Here is a 14,405-nt window from a genome sequence, read left to right as displayed (position 1 = left end):
CTACAATGTAACACCACGCCACTCATAGCTTTCCAAATAGGCTGTTCATTCACTCACTATTACCATATTTTCACTTACATAACATCCACACTGAGTAAAAATGTTTTCATATAGCATGCATACATATATACCGAGCGAGCAGGTGTAGTTTTCTACATTCCAACTCACAAGAGCAATTTGCATTTACTTGGGAAATTCCTTAGTCCCACTATCTGCCATGGTTAATCAGCCCTGATTTACACCCATTCAACTTTCCCCAGAGGTGTCAATCGCCCATTGTATAGATGATATCCTCATGTTACACATTAACAAGCTTTGGAAAGGGAATCAATTAAATAGATTGAAGACAGGCTTCAGAGTTAAGCAGGATTTTAATTCTGTCATGATTTTAAAAGCTTTTTTTTAAAAAATAAACCTTATCTTGTTAAAAATAGTGTGCAATTGAGAAATTTATGGGTTTGATAGGTATAAAAAAATACCATACATCTCTACCAATAGTCACTTACTTCATGTTCCTGTACCATCACAGGATAAACCAGTCCTTCTGCTTCTCTTCCCACCATTCAATAACCCAAACTCCCCTCACCAGATGAAGCAGCATTTCACATTTCCAATTTAATATTCATGCTTGGAGATATTGATTACAGGATGATGACTTTGTTCAGTTTACTTGTTGTTCTCCCAGTTGCCCTTCGTTTTAATTCTCCATTTACACCTACTAACTTCTCTGCTTTATATTGCTCTAAAGTCCAAAACAAGTTCAAGAGCAAATGTTTATCTTCCAAATTCTCACGTTACAGTTCGCAACACTCAACACTGAACTCAACAATTTCAGATAACTAGATTTTCCAGTTTGTATCAGATCAGGGCAGCTCTGATGAAAGATTAAAGTTAAGGGTCAAGTTTTTCTCTCTTCACAGATATTAGGCCATTTCATGTCAGGCCTCCGTCTGGAGGTCAGCTATGATAGCGGATCTAAAACTTACCAAAGAATAATGCAGGAAATCAATCAGTAAGAATTTTAAATTGAATTGTTTGCACACATATTGAGATACAGTGGAAAAACTTTGTTTTGTGTGCTATCCAGCAACATACAAAAGTACAAAAACAAAATGCAGGACTAGCTTCAGAGAAAATAGTTAATAAACAGTGAAAGGGCCACAATGAGATAGGTTTGTGAGATTAAGAGAGCATCTTTTACTTACGAGAAGTCCGTTCAAGATTCTAATACAGTGAGAAAGACACTGTCTTTATATCTGGTGATATGTACCTTCAAAAATATGCATCTTCTGTCTGATGGGAGTGGGGATAAGACAAGCATTACCAATGTGGGAATGTTTCTTTTAATCTTGGCCACCTTCCCAATCACTTCTTTCAGACAGCAGCCCTAAAAGGTTGCTCCAGCATCCCATTCATATCGAGAGGCGCCTCATAGTGTCCTCTGGAGCCGATCTTACAGCGGCTGTACATTCAGGTCAGGCAATGGAGTACAACGCTCTGCGCATTCAGAAAGGTACATCTTTAGGTGCGAGGGCAAAGAACTTCCACTTTTACAGACTGATGTTTTCCTTGCTTGAAAGTGCCTATTGTCTACCTACTGGGTATTTCCAGAGTTTTTTTAAAAAAAGCTTTTTTCAAACTATTACAATGATCTGTATCACAACATTCTTTTATTTTCACTTTTATCCTCTTATCTGTTACTGCATTTCCTTTAGACAATTCTGGTGCTATTATCTTATCTTCAGCCACCAGTACCTTTTGTGTAAATCAAACCACTTGCTCTTCAATGTATCACATACATCAATTCTCTTCACCCTTCCCCTTTCACTGCAATTAGAAGTGGGCCGCATTTTAATTTTTCCTAGTTCTGATGCAGTTTAACTCTACCTCTCTGTCCAGAGATTCCCTGCCTAACTTCCCCAGTTTCCTGCATTTTGTTTTTAATCATTAAAGAACAGCTTGAAGAATTCTGTAAAGTTTTGTAGAAAGATGAGACCAAGATTAACCTGTATCAGAGAGATGGCAAGAGCAAAGTGTGAAAGCGTAAAGGAACTGCCCAAGATACAAAGCATACCACATTTGCCGTGGTTTGCATCTTACAGCGTAGCCTCTGTATTTCTGTTCATGATTTCTTCGGCGGATAGGAGTTATTGTCATATCCTCACCTGCCTCCTGAAGAGTGTTTCTGATCTGTCGAGCATATCTTTGGGGATTTTTCTTCATTATAATGAGAATTCTTCTGTCATCACCAGTGGAAGTCTTCCTTGGAATACCAGTCCCTTTGCAAATACTGAGTTCACCGGTACGCTCTTTCTTGTTAATGTTGTTCCAAACCGTTGACTTTAATAATCCAAAGGTTTTATTTTTTTCAGCCTCAAAACGGCTTCTTTGACTTTCATTGGCACAACTCTGGTTCTCATGTTGAAAAATGGCAACTATATACTCCAAAGTTGATCAAAAGCTTAGAGGCAAGCCTAAATGTCTTATACCTGCATCAATGAAGCAATTAAACATACCTGAGTTCTCACAAACGACCGAGTACTCACAAACACCTGTGAAGCCAAATATCCCAAACAATACAAGTTCCCAAATAAGAGAACTATGTATAAAAAGTGTTGTAGTTTCTACACGGTCAAACCAAGATATATACCTTAAATAACCTCTGGAATGTGCACTTTAATTGTATGTGAATTGTTTGATTACTAATTTAAAACTGTGGAACACAGGGGCAAATAAAGGAAAAAAAGTGTCTTTGTCCTAAAACATTATGGACGACACTGTGTGGGTACTTTGATTATTGAATCGAATACAAATTAGCAGAGTAAAAATTACATATGAATATTATGTATATATATATATTTTAATATTTATTCAAAACTTTTATAACAAAATATGCACATAGAAAACATGTATGTAATACTTTTTCATGTCCTGCAGCTCTCAAACATCTGAAGTGTATCGTATGTAGCTCTTACATTAAGCAAGTTTTGCCACCCCTGCTCTATGCCCTCTTGTTATACATTCTCCATAATCTAATATATCCCTTTAAGATCAGCCTCCTGGAGACCAAGGGAAAAAAAAGTCACAGCCTATCCAGTCTCTCCTTATAATTCAAGCTCTCCTGTCCCAAAAACACCCTCATGAATCTTTTCCAACTTAATGCCATCCTTCCAATTGCTAGGTGAGAGATTACACACAATATTCCAAGTGTTGACATATAGCATGATATCCCAACTCTTGTACTCAATGACCTCACCGATGAGGGCAGCATGCCAAACATTTTCTTCACTACCCCATTTCTTTACATTGCCACTTTCAAGGAACTATGTAGGTATCCTTGTGTCTTTTTACAATACCTTCCTGGAGCCTGCTATTTATTACGCAGATCCTACCCTAATTTAACTTCACAAAAATGCAACAACTTGTACTTGTCAGAGTTAAATTCCATCTGCCATTCCTTGGCCCATTATCCACAGTTGCAATGTTTGATAACTTTCATTGTCACCTGGATTAATAAATTCAAAATAGGTGACATCGTGAACAAACAATAGTGGATTCAACAGCAATCCCTGCAGCACACTATTGGTTACAGGCCTCCAATCTGAAAAACATCCCTCCACTCTCAACTTCCAACTCCTTTCACAAAGCTGATTTTGAATGCAAATGAACCGCTAACCCCAGGCCCCATGTGATCCAGGTTTCTGGGATAGGTAAGGACAAGGGACTGCATCAAAAAGTCTTGAAGTCCAAGTAGATGTCAACCATTTTCTCATGAATCTGCTTGGTCGCATCTTCAAAAAAGTTCAATTAACTACAAAATATTGGTAAAGAAAAATCAAAGGTTATTTGAATTACGAGGTAGTCTTGAAGAACTACATGACCTCATTTTTGCTGCTGCTTCTCATGTTCTTAAGCAAGACAATATCAATTGCAGTACTGCTTGGAATAGCAAGTCTTCATACCTGATTTATGCATGTAATATTAGGGCTTCACAGCTCTACTGTAACTAAGTCTCAGGTTTCTTATTATTCTCATTTGCTCATAATCTTTTAATGGGATACATTACAGCTCTTTATAATTACAAAGTAGAATAGTGATCTTTTAATAATGAGGACAATGTACAGGAGTCAAGTTTCTGTTGCCTGAAAGTTACACAGCCAAACCAATTTGAGCCTTCAGTTAAACTAAAGTTTTCTATAATCCCAAATTTGTCATGTCATCCTCGTACACAAAGCTTCTGAAAGCAGCCAACTCCAACATACTGCTGAACAAAGTAGAAGTGCAAAGAGTTACAGAGTACAGTAAAACATGCAAAATCTTGACAGTCTCCAACCACACAGCATCTTCTTCTTCAATTCCAGGTTACTCTCTCCCCCCCATTTAGAACATGGAACATAACAGCACAGTAGGTCCTTCACCCCCGAAATTTCTGCTGGACTTTCAACATTCTTGATGAAGGGCTCAGGCTCGAAACACCCTTTACACCCTACAGATGAGTTTCTCCAGCAATTTTCAGACCGCACATTCTGCACATCTCCATGGAACCACCGGAACTGGGGTCTCAAAGCCAGATGCCAAACCAGTGGGATTTTCACATAAGTGGATAGCACACTATGAGTTTTACAGAACTGAAATTCAAGTATTATCTTTAAAAAGTCCACAAATTAAGTGTGTGCACAAATAAAGCCTTTCCTCATTTTCCCTTTCCCTATTCTTCAATAATGAATTAAGGCAAAATAGAGTGTCAAGTAAAGTGACTTTTATTGTGAACAAGATCTGACACACAGAGGGTGGTGGGGGTGTAGAATGAACTTCTAACAGGTGGTGGAAGCGAGATCAATGTTAATATTCAAGGAAAAGATGGATAGGTATATGGATGGGAGAGGTGTGGGTCAGTGGACTAGGTGGGAGAAGATGTTTGGTACGGACTAGTAGGGCCGAAATGGCCTGTTTCTGTGCTGTAAATGGTTATATGGCTAACTCCCATTACCTCACTGGACAACATAACGCATTGTCCTTTATTCCCTTGTCATTTTATCATTATTATTAGATATGGTTATAGTAGGCAATATATTCACATCAACTTGTCAGAAAACCACAATAAAGTTAAACAGCTATGAATCAAGGACTTAGTTTTACACGTTCCATTATATTCTTAAAAAGGTTGAGGTTCCATTATTGTCACATAATACATTTAAAATGCAACATACATGAAATTCTTTTACTTTTGTCTACCGTAAGTAAGACAGAGAGTCGTCACTTTGTCAAGCGCCACTCACAGAAATGAGGCCCCAGCGAGGAACAAACTCGCAACCCCTGGTTTACAAAGCCAGGGCCTCTATGGTTTCTGCCTGTAGTAATGTTATATATTGAACATTTATTTCTCAAAAAAAATTATTGCTAAGAACCTATAAATTTTAAAAAACAAAGCAGAGTTTTAAAATACTTCTTTAAATAACTTAAAAATAGAATGATCCTTCTTATTCCCACATGTATCAGATGTGTCAGGGTATAAAGGTATAAATGTAAATTTTAAACTTAGACATACAGCATGGTAATAGGCCCTTTCGGTCCACAAGCCCATGCTGCCCAATTACCCTACAACTTCCAGTACGTTTTGAATGGTCATCAACACGCACCACCATGCCAAATGGTAACCTAAAAAAGTAAATTGCATACAAGAGACTAATATGGAGAAAATAAACCACACACATATATAATATATGCATATTTTGAAATTTAAATTATTACTCCCACAACTTAAAATAATAAAATAAAATTGACCAACAGGCAAGGATTTACAATAGAAAATGATTCAATACTATCTTAGTAGTAAGTTGTCAAATTCAATGACAAAATCTAGTGCTCATCTTAAACTATAAATATAGAAAAAAAATAAGTGAGCAATCCAAGTCTTTTCAAATTAAAATTTAGACTGCTTCATTGTCTTAATGAATGCTGATGGAGTTGAACATTGTGCAATAAACAGGCTACCAGCTTCTAACCTTATTAAAAAAGGAAACCCACTGACAAAGCAACTGGAAATGACTAGCTTTGGACACTGCCCCGAAGAATTTGCAAAATAATTCTTTCTGACTGAGATACCTGGCCTCCTCCTCATTTAACTTTGAAATGCTATCTTGGTATCAATGCATTCACCTTCACTTCTCTGGCATTCAGTCCTATGGCCATATTTGGCCTAAAACTGCACAGAAGTCAGAAAACAATTAGTCTTAATAAGACAAACTAATTCTTGAGCTAATAAACAAATAGGTAATGATTAGCTAGACTGTATTTCCCAAGTATAATGCAACAGGGCACAGTTGAGCAATTTTCCACACCATTAGATTATATAACTTGGCTAAAGGCATTACAATTTCGACCTACTACAATAATGTATGCAAGAGAGCAGAGACAATTGGAGCTTTATAATGATGAGTTCTGTGCCAAGATCTTGATCTTTGAAAACTTTTCCAGATATGCAAAGACTGTGTGACACAGTGGGAACACTCATGAGAGATGGATCCCAAGGAATGCGGATCAGGATCTTGTCATGAATTTTTTTTTTTTAAATATTTTATTTTTGATTTTTCAAAGTCTCATGCAATTCCAATGAACAGAATTTTACATTTTCTATCCACGTAACATGATTTACAGAGTCTTCCCCTCCCTATCCCTTGAACTATAAATACCATAATATAAAAATACAAAAACCACCTAAATACAGACAAAGAAAGCTATCCTCCTTGAAACTAGAGAACTCGGATATTAAGTAGACATGTAGGGTCAAAAAAACACGTTGTCTGTGCCACATTCCCCATTTCATACTCTTAATCCTTTATCTACTGGGACAGATTGTTTCTTTTATTCAGGGAGGGAGGGAGGGAGGGGGTGTGAATTATATTTGTGCCTCAGATACAGTTGCCACACTTCAATGAATGTGTCCTATCTCTTCTGTAAATTATAGGTGATTTTCTAAGGGGAATGCAACTCTGTATTTCCATATTCCATTGTGCAATAGCTGGGAGTCAGACTTCCACATAACTGCTGTACACTTCCTGGCTACTGACAAGACAACCTTCACAAACTGAATTTGGTGTTTGGACAGTCTAAACTGTACAAACTGTCTAATGTCCCCCTACAATGTACAACTTTGGATCCTGTGGAAAATACAGCTTTGTAATTTTTTTCAGTGATCCCCAGGTCTTCCTAGAAGGATCTCACCTTTGAATACAGTCAGGTGGAGTGGACAAAGGTTCCTACCTCCACGCCACACCTAAAGCACAATTCTGAAATTTCAGGTTTTGAATTGTGCAATTTTTAAAAATCGGTGTGAGGTATAGCAGGTACAAGAAATTATATTGCACCAGCATGTGTCTGGCATTAACAATTCCCATCAGGCTATTCAAACACAAATCTTTCCATTGTTGTTCATCAGGTCCAACTCACACCTTTCTCTCATCTGAAGCCCAGCTTTGAGCTTTCACTTTGGATTAGGAAGTGGTTCTGAACATTTTTCTTTCCACTCACGTACCATTTTAAGTATTCCCTATGCCATAGGTGCTCTGTGATTAGTAAGGGATTGCTTTAAAGTGGTATGTGGGTAGAAAGAAAAAGTTTGAAAACCACTCTTAATTGTACCTAATTGACTCGTTATGTGCATGGTTTCATAACTCCAAAGGAAAAGGGCCAATGACAATTTTTCTGAAGCAAAATATCTCAGTAACAATTGGGTCTAGAGCAGTGATTCTCAGTCTTCCCATGTCTGTTTGCTGACAATGTGTTAGTGCAATGGTTCTTGACCTTTTTCTTCCCACTCACATACCACCTTAAGCAATCCTTTATTAATCACAGAGCATCAATGGCAAAGTGGTAAGTGAGTGGAAAGAAAAAGGTTGAGAGCCACTGCTCTAATACATAGAAAGCAAACAGATTGATTTTGTGTTCCATCTGGCCTATCTTGACCCCTTTATGTCTGGATCTTGCCAAATGACCTGCCAGTGATTCAATAGCTAGTATGAACAGAGCTATGTATGGACAATGGGCAGGTCTGCCTACTAGATCTACTCAGCGGGAACACTGGAGACACTTGCCCGTTTGTGATGATTTTAGCCTGGGATTTATGATGCAATGTTTGACCCAGACCAAATTTGTCCAGTGTCTTAAACAGAAAATCCCACTCCAATCTATTAAAGGCCTCCTCCGCATTCAGGTATACAGCCATTCTCAGGTCCTCCCCTGACTGTGCCAGGTGTATTATATTGAGCAATCTGGTTACATTATCTGCTGATTGCCTCCTTTAAACAAATCCAGCCTGACCCAGGTTTGTTAATTTCCGCAAATGTTTTGCCAATCTACTGGTCAATGTTTTATCTATAATTTTATAATCAACATTCAATAATAGGTCCCTGCCTTTTTTTGGAATCACCGTAATGACTCCGGGAGGGTATGTGTCTCCGCTGCCTTATCCACCACCTTCCTAATGAGGGGCATTAAAAGGTCTTAATTTTCTATAAAATTTGACAGGGAAAACCATCCTCCTGGCAATTTGCCTGCCTTCAGAGTAAATTCGATTTCCTCTCTAGAGGAAGGAGTGTCTAACTTCTCTTGATCCTCCTGATCCAAATTTGGTAGTTCCATGAAAGCAAGAAATTATCTATTTTGGCAGAGTGTTCCACCCCGATTCTCCTTCCACCCCACCACCCCGATTCTAATTTATATTGTTCTTTATAGAACTTACTAAATGCATCATTTATTTCTTTTGGCTTGTATGAATTCTTGCCTTCCCCTGTTTGAATTGCATTAATTGTTTTCAAGACTTCTTCCGCCGTCACCTGCCAGGATGAGACTTTATGGGCCCTTTCCCCCAGCTCATAATACTGCTGCCTCGATTGTAAGATCAATTTCTCTGCTTTGCATGTCTGCAACATATTGTATTTGAGCTTTTTTATTAACTAAATCCCTATATTTTTCCTCTGACCCCACATCTTTTTTCCAATTGCACTATGTCCTGCTCCAAATTATTAATTTCCCTCATATAGTCCCATTTTATTCCTTTAATGCATCCAATTATTTGAACTTTAAAATAAGCCTTCAACGTATCCCAAATCAAAAAATATTGTTATCAGTAGAGAGGAAGTTCATTTCGCAGAAAAGTTCTATCGGAGTTCTGACAAAGCTACACAATTCCAGTTTTCCCAACCGCAATGGATATAGGTGCCATCTATACGCAGTAGCCTGCTTATCTGGCGTTATGATGGACAAGGTCAGGGATGAATGGTCTGACAGCAGCCAGACCATGTACTCTGTCTCCACTATCCTACATTCCAACTGGGCTGATGCCAGAGAAAAAAAAAATTCTAGTGTAGGAATCATGTTGCCTCGAGTAAAAGGAGTCACCCCTTTCTCTCAAATTCAACCTTCTCCAAGTGCCTATGAGATTTAAATCTTTCATGAAGGCCAGGGTGGACTTAGCCGCCTTGGTCCTCGTCACCTTCTTGGCTGACTTATCCATGACCAGATCCAGACAAGAATTGAAATCCCCTCCAATCAATTATGTTCTCACCACCACCCCCATATACTTACAAGAATACATGTTACATTGTCAAAATTCAGGGCATGAATAATCTTGTCATGGATCTTGCCAGAGGAACAGTAGGAGCTGGTAAAGCAATTATGTTTGCTGAAAATTGAGCAATTTTATGTTCCTATTTCATACTTAACCACAGTACCTTGTGATTTCTTCAGCAAACCCAGGAAGTCACAGAAATTCAATGCCATAAATACAAGTGATAATAAATCATGCACATTTTCCAAATACATATTGAAAAAAAACATCCCTTACAGTTAAGAAACATCACAACACAAATGCCATTTTCTTCAAGTTATGAAAATTATAATATGAAATAACTTTCGATCAACAGAGCTCAATGCTTCTCCATAAAATTCAAGACACCTGTGGAAAAAGATGAACACTCAAGAGATTGAAAAGTCTTTATAACAATTAAAGTTGATTTTTTTTTAACTACTGTATCTACACGACAGCCTAATCTTTCTGATGAAATGTCAACCCACAATTCCATTTGAGGGCAGATAATGCAAGAGATGTCTTGATACGATTCTTAAAAGCAGAGGGATTCTCCTCAGTCGATCTGCTCAATCATATTTCACTCTTCAACCACAATTAAAACAAGAACAGTAAGACAAATGAAAGCTGATGAGATGCTCAGATTATAAACTATCCACGCTTGATGGGACACAGTCAATCTATACCATTCAGATATCATATATCATTCATTTTGAAAGATCTAGGTATTGCTGCCAGGGAATTTATTAGCCATCCTTAATTGGAAAAATGGCAAACCTCTGCCATGAACTTAAGTCCTTCTGGTGAGGACATACCCAGTGCTGCTGGGGAAGGAGTTCCAGCATTTAAAGTCAGTGGTGAGGAACGCACAACAATTTATTTCCAAGTCAGGAAGGTATGCAACTTGGGGGAGAACCTGCTGCCCTTGTCCTCCTTGATGGAGGGGATCATGGATATGGAGAAGTGCTTTCAGAATAGTCTGCTTAGTAATAAACAAAACCTCCTCCGATGGTAACACTATCGCCATGCAAGAAGGCATGTTCAAGTTTTTTTTCCCCCCAAATCATGTCTTCATTGTCATAGATCCTTTCCATCTAAACCTTCAGGATATCATTTTACTCCGCACAAGGGCAGAATCTAAACAATTGAGGACAATGGGAAAGAAACAAAATATAATAATAACATAGGGTTTGTGTAAATGGGTTAATGATTTAGTGCAGATTTAATGAACTGAAGGGCCAGTTTCAGTGCTGTATCCTTGATGACTAAATTAAAATAATGCTTCCAAAGAGTCCAGGAGTTCCAAAATGCCAATATTTCATTTGAACACTATGGAATTAATATAAATTAAAATATTTAAGATTCCCATATGTACCTCATTTGAGGAAAAAAACACCCAGTTATTCACTTAACTGAAAGAGCACAACATTATTTTTCTAATATCCAGGCATTCTTAAAAATGGATTTATCTAGAAATTACATAAAATAATCCCCTTTGTTAACATAAACATATGGACAAATGTGCTAACTTTCCTGATACAAAACCAAGAAAATACAAAAACAGATATAATGACCTATAATGTAATGTTAAACTGCCAACACAATGACAAAGTCAGCCATAACCAAGGAGCAGTTTAATAATTATGATCCAGTGCTTATTTTCCAAACAGTAGTTTCTGTTCCATTTACCTGCAATTTTATTACCCCAATTTTTCCATTCTAATGGATCATGATCTCCAACCTCCCATCCAGCGAAGACATTTGTGAGTCAGTGCCTCAAAATGGCAGCAACATCACAAAGGACTTCAGTCAACCTGGTCACAACCTCTTCTCACTGCTACCTTGAAAAAGGAGTTAAGGTCCAGCACCTCAAGGTTCAAGAATCTTTTTTGTCCCACTATCAGGCTCTTGAACCTAGCCCTATCATAAACTTCAACACTTGTCTGCATTTTTGAAATGCCACTTTTTTGTGTGCTACTGCAATTGTAAATATTATCTATATTTTATATTTATTATCCCTTTCCATAGTAGTTTAATGTTGGGAGTTATATTTTTTAATAAATAGAATTAAAGCCAGAGTACCTAAAACTAGAAACAGGAAAAGCAATGAAATACATTTCTGTGTGGTTGAGGGGCGGGAAGAAAGAAAAAAAAAAATCAACATCTGTAATTTGGATACAAATCGATCACCCAGATAGAAGGAACTGTGAGACATATCCAATACCACAAATCTTGTCACGGTCTCTACTACAGGGAGAATCTGCAGGCTACAAATTATAAAGAAGCCTGCAAGTTGATTCAAAGTTTGTGAGCAACTTTAAAAATGAAGCAAATTTTAAGATTTTATTGGGGATGGCAGCAATGGAGGTTGAAGCCAGGGACTTCTACTAGTTATTACTGATCATTGGGAGGTACCTCATTAATACAACAAGCAGCTCAGGAGGCCAACTGGACTAACAAACTGGATATTGAAGTAGAAGACGTTTCATTTCAAATTTAAAGAAATTTGTAAGGGCTAATGTAATATGAACACATTATCATAATTTAGCTAGGTTTATTGTAAAGAACATGAATACAAATGTAATGCTAAAAGGATTTAAGGAGTTATTCCTGCCATTCTCAACTGGAGCAATAGGTATCGTGTTGAACTTTAAGAAGTTACTGTTTGGGAAGCAATTCCGAGAAGGTCAACTAGAAGAATACCTAGAATGGTTAGGTGTTTACAAGGAAATGTTGTTCAGGGTTAGCTTACATTCAATGGAGTTGAGAACAACAACAATGCCCTATTGAAACATATTTGATTCTGTCGTCTTGACAGCATGGATGTAGAAAGGATTATTGGAAGTCTGCAGACACAATGCTGGAAAAATTCAGCAGGTCAAATAGTGTACTTTATGTAGCAAAGATACATAGGGGCTTGAGCCCTTCATTAAGGTATGAAAGGATTTTTCCTCTTGCAGGAGACCCTAGAACCAGTGGCCACATTTTAAAAAGCACAGGGATACTCAGCTCATGGAGGTGGCAAAACACGACTCAGAATCATTTGTCTTTGGAATTCTCTTCCTCAAAGAGCAGTGGAAGCAATTCAAAGGCCAGAGTGAATAGATTCTTGAAAAGACAGTAACATAAAACTTTCAGAAATGGAATAGCTATTTGACTTTACAATTGAAGCAGCCAGGAACTTTGCACTGTGTTGCATTCTTGTTTTAGACCAAAGAATAAGCACAAGGGACCAAGTGGCCTATACTTGCTCCTAATTTGTAGATTCATATTAAAATGAATGAATAGATACTGAGTTCAGAAAAAAAGGGCCAATACTCAAATTCTAATCTGCCAGCCCACCAAAAAACATCTGTACCACTCACTACCTTCATTGTTCAAACCTTTATTTTGCACTGACAACTCTTCTGCAGTTCAGTTGACTTTTAAAACACATTAAAAACTCATGATTAAATAGTAAGAGTGTAGCAAAAGCATCAAACTTTAACATCTTCAAAAAAAAAACACTTCAATCTATGGACTAAAGTCCTGGACTGCAATCTTTATTATTCACATCCAACTGTTTCACCTGAGCTAGAACAGCAAACATCAGAGGAAGAATTTTATGTATGTTACATTCTAAATGGAGAATTATGTGACAATAATGGAATCTTTACATCGCTAAAAAGTGAAGAGAGACAAGTTGAGGGGAGACATCAGTAGCAGTTTTTTTTAAAAAAACAGAGTTGTGGGTGCCTGGAATGTCTTGCCGATGTGGTGGTGGAGGTTGAAACATTAGGGGCTTTCAAGAGGCTCTTTGATAGAAAGAGGTTACAGGGTAGGAAGTGTTTAGTACTTTTTTGGGGTAGGAATATACAGGTCGGCAGAAGTCGTTGAAATGTTGCAATCCAAGAGCAAATATTACAGTATTTTCTAAGGGATGCTGTATTCAACGGCAGAGCAAACAAGCTCCATAGTCCAAATGTGTACTATGTGCTTTCTAATAATTTCCATTTAAAATAAAAAACTGTCGCTTTACAAACCTGCGCCATTTAAAGTTCTTTCGACACACATGACCCTTCCACATTTTTGGCACGCGGGTAACAGTAATTCCTACTAAATATTGTGGATGCACCAGGAATATGATACTGAATTCTCCACTATAATTATGGAAGGAAGAGAGAAGCGGCGGGTGGAGGGGCCCGAGAGAGGGAATCGGCCCCGGGGCAAGGGTGGTGCGGGGCTCGGGCCTCGCTCTTGCGGACTCCAATGGGATTCAGCCCACTGTCCTCCCTCAACGTGGGCAGCGAGCCTCGCCCCCCAGGAGGGGTGGGGGTGGGTGGTAGGCAATGAGCAACGTGAGAAGGGGGTATCAATGGGCAAGGCGACCACTCACCTTACCCGAACACTTTCATGGCACTCACTGGACAACGGCGCCCGAGCCACAGCCTGTTGACACCGGCAACCCCTCCCCCTGCTGCTCCTGCTGTGGCACCACGCATGCGCACAGCAGCCTTTCCCCGGCCTTTCTTCTCAGACGTGACCAATGGATGCCGAACGAGGGCACAGGCCAGGGTGATTAATGGATGATGTTGCATGCTCTGGTGGTGCAGGATTAACCAGTGCCTGCAATCCAGAATGCTTCCGGATGTACAAATTGTCTTATTTCACGTAGTTGCTCGATGAATATTGCTTTTCTCGATCAGTTGGCAGTGTTATCAACTTGGTAATGTAATGGAGTTACAAGGGGCTGCAGATAATGAATCTGGAGTAACCAAACAAAAAACTGTATGCAACTTACATGTGTAAACAAATAAATGTAAACACATGACCGGGCAAT

General features: G+C 38.4%; 1 protein-coding gene across 9 annotated transcripts in view; it reads right to left on the bottom strand.

Annotated features, from left to right (window-relative positions):
* tex2 (testis expressed 2) overlaps nucleotides 1-14,405 on the bottom strand; it is a 107,759-nt gene that overhangs the window by 89,994 nt on the left and 3,360 nt on the right. For 6 of the 9 annotated variants that reach the window (XR_011354826.1, XR_011354827.1, XM_069929798.1 and 3 more), the window contains exon 1: nucleotides 13,962-14,049. The exons of 1 other annotated variant lie outside the window; for it this stretch is intronic. The gene's annotated coding sequence lies outside the window, so the exon portion shown is untranslated. Of the gene's footprint in view, nucleotides 1-13,961; nucleotides 14,050-14,405 lie in introns of those variants that run through there. 2 more of the 9 variants (XM_069929799.1, XM_069929801.1) reach the window with 2 other exon arrangements.

This window comes from Narcine bancroftii, chromosome 3 (assembly GCF_036971445.1).
Source record: "Narcine bancroftii isolate sNarBan1 chromosome 3, sNarBan1.hap1, whole genome shotgun sequence".
Classification (NCBI taxonomy): Eukaryota; Metazoa; Chordata; class Chondrichthyes; order Torpediniformes; family Narcinidae; genus Narcine; species Narcine bancroftii.
This window is presented reverse-complemented; position numbering and strand designations above follow the sequence as displayed.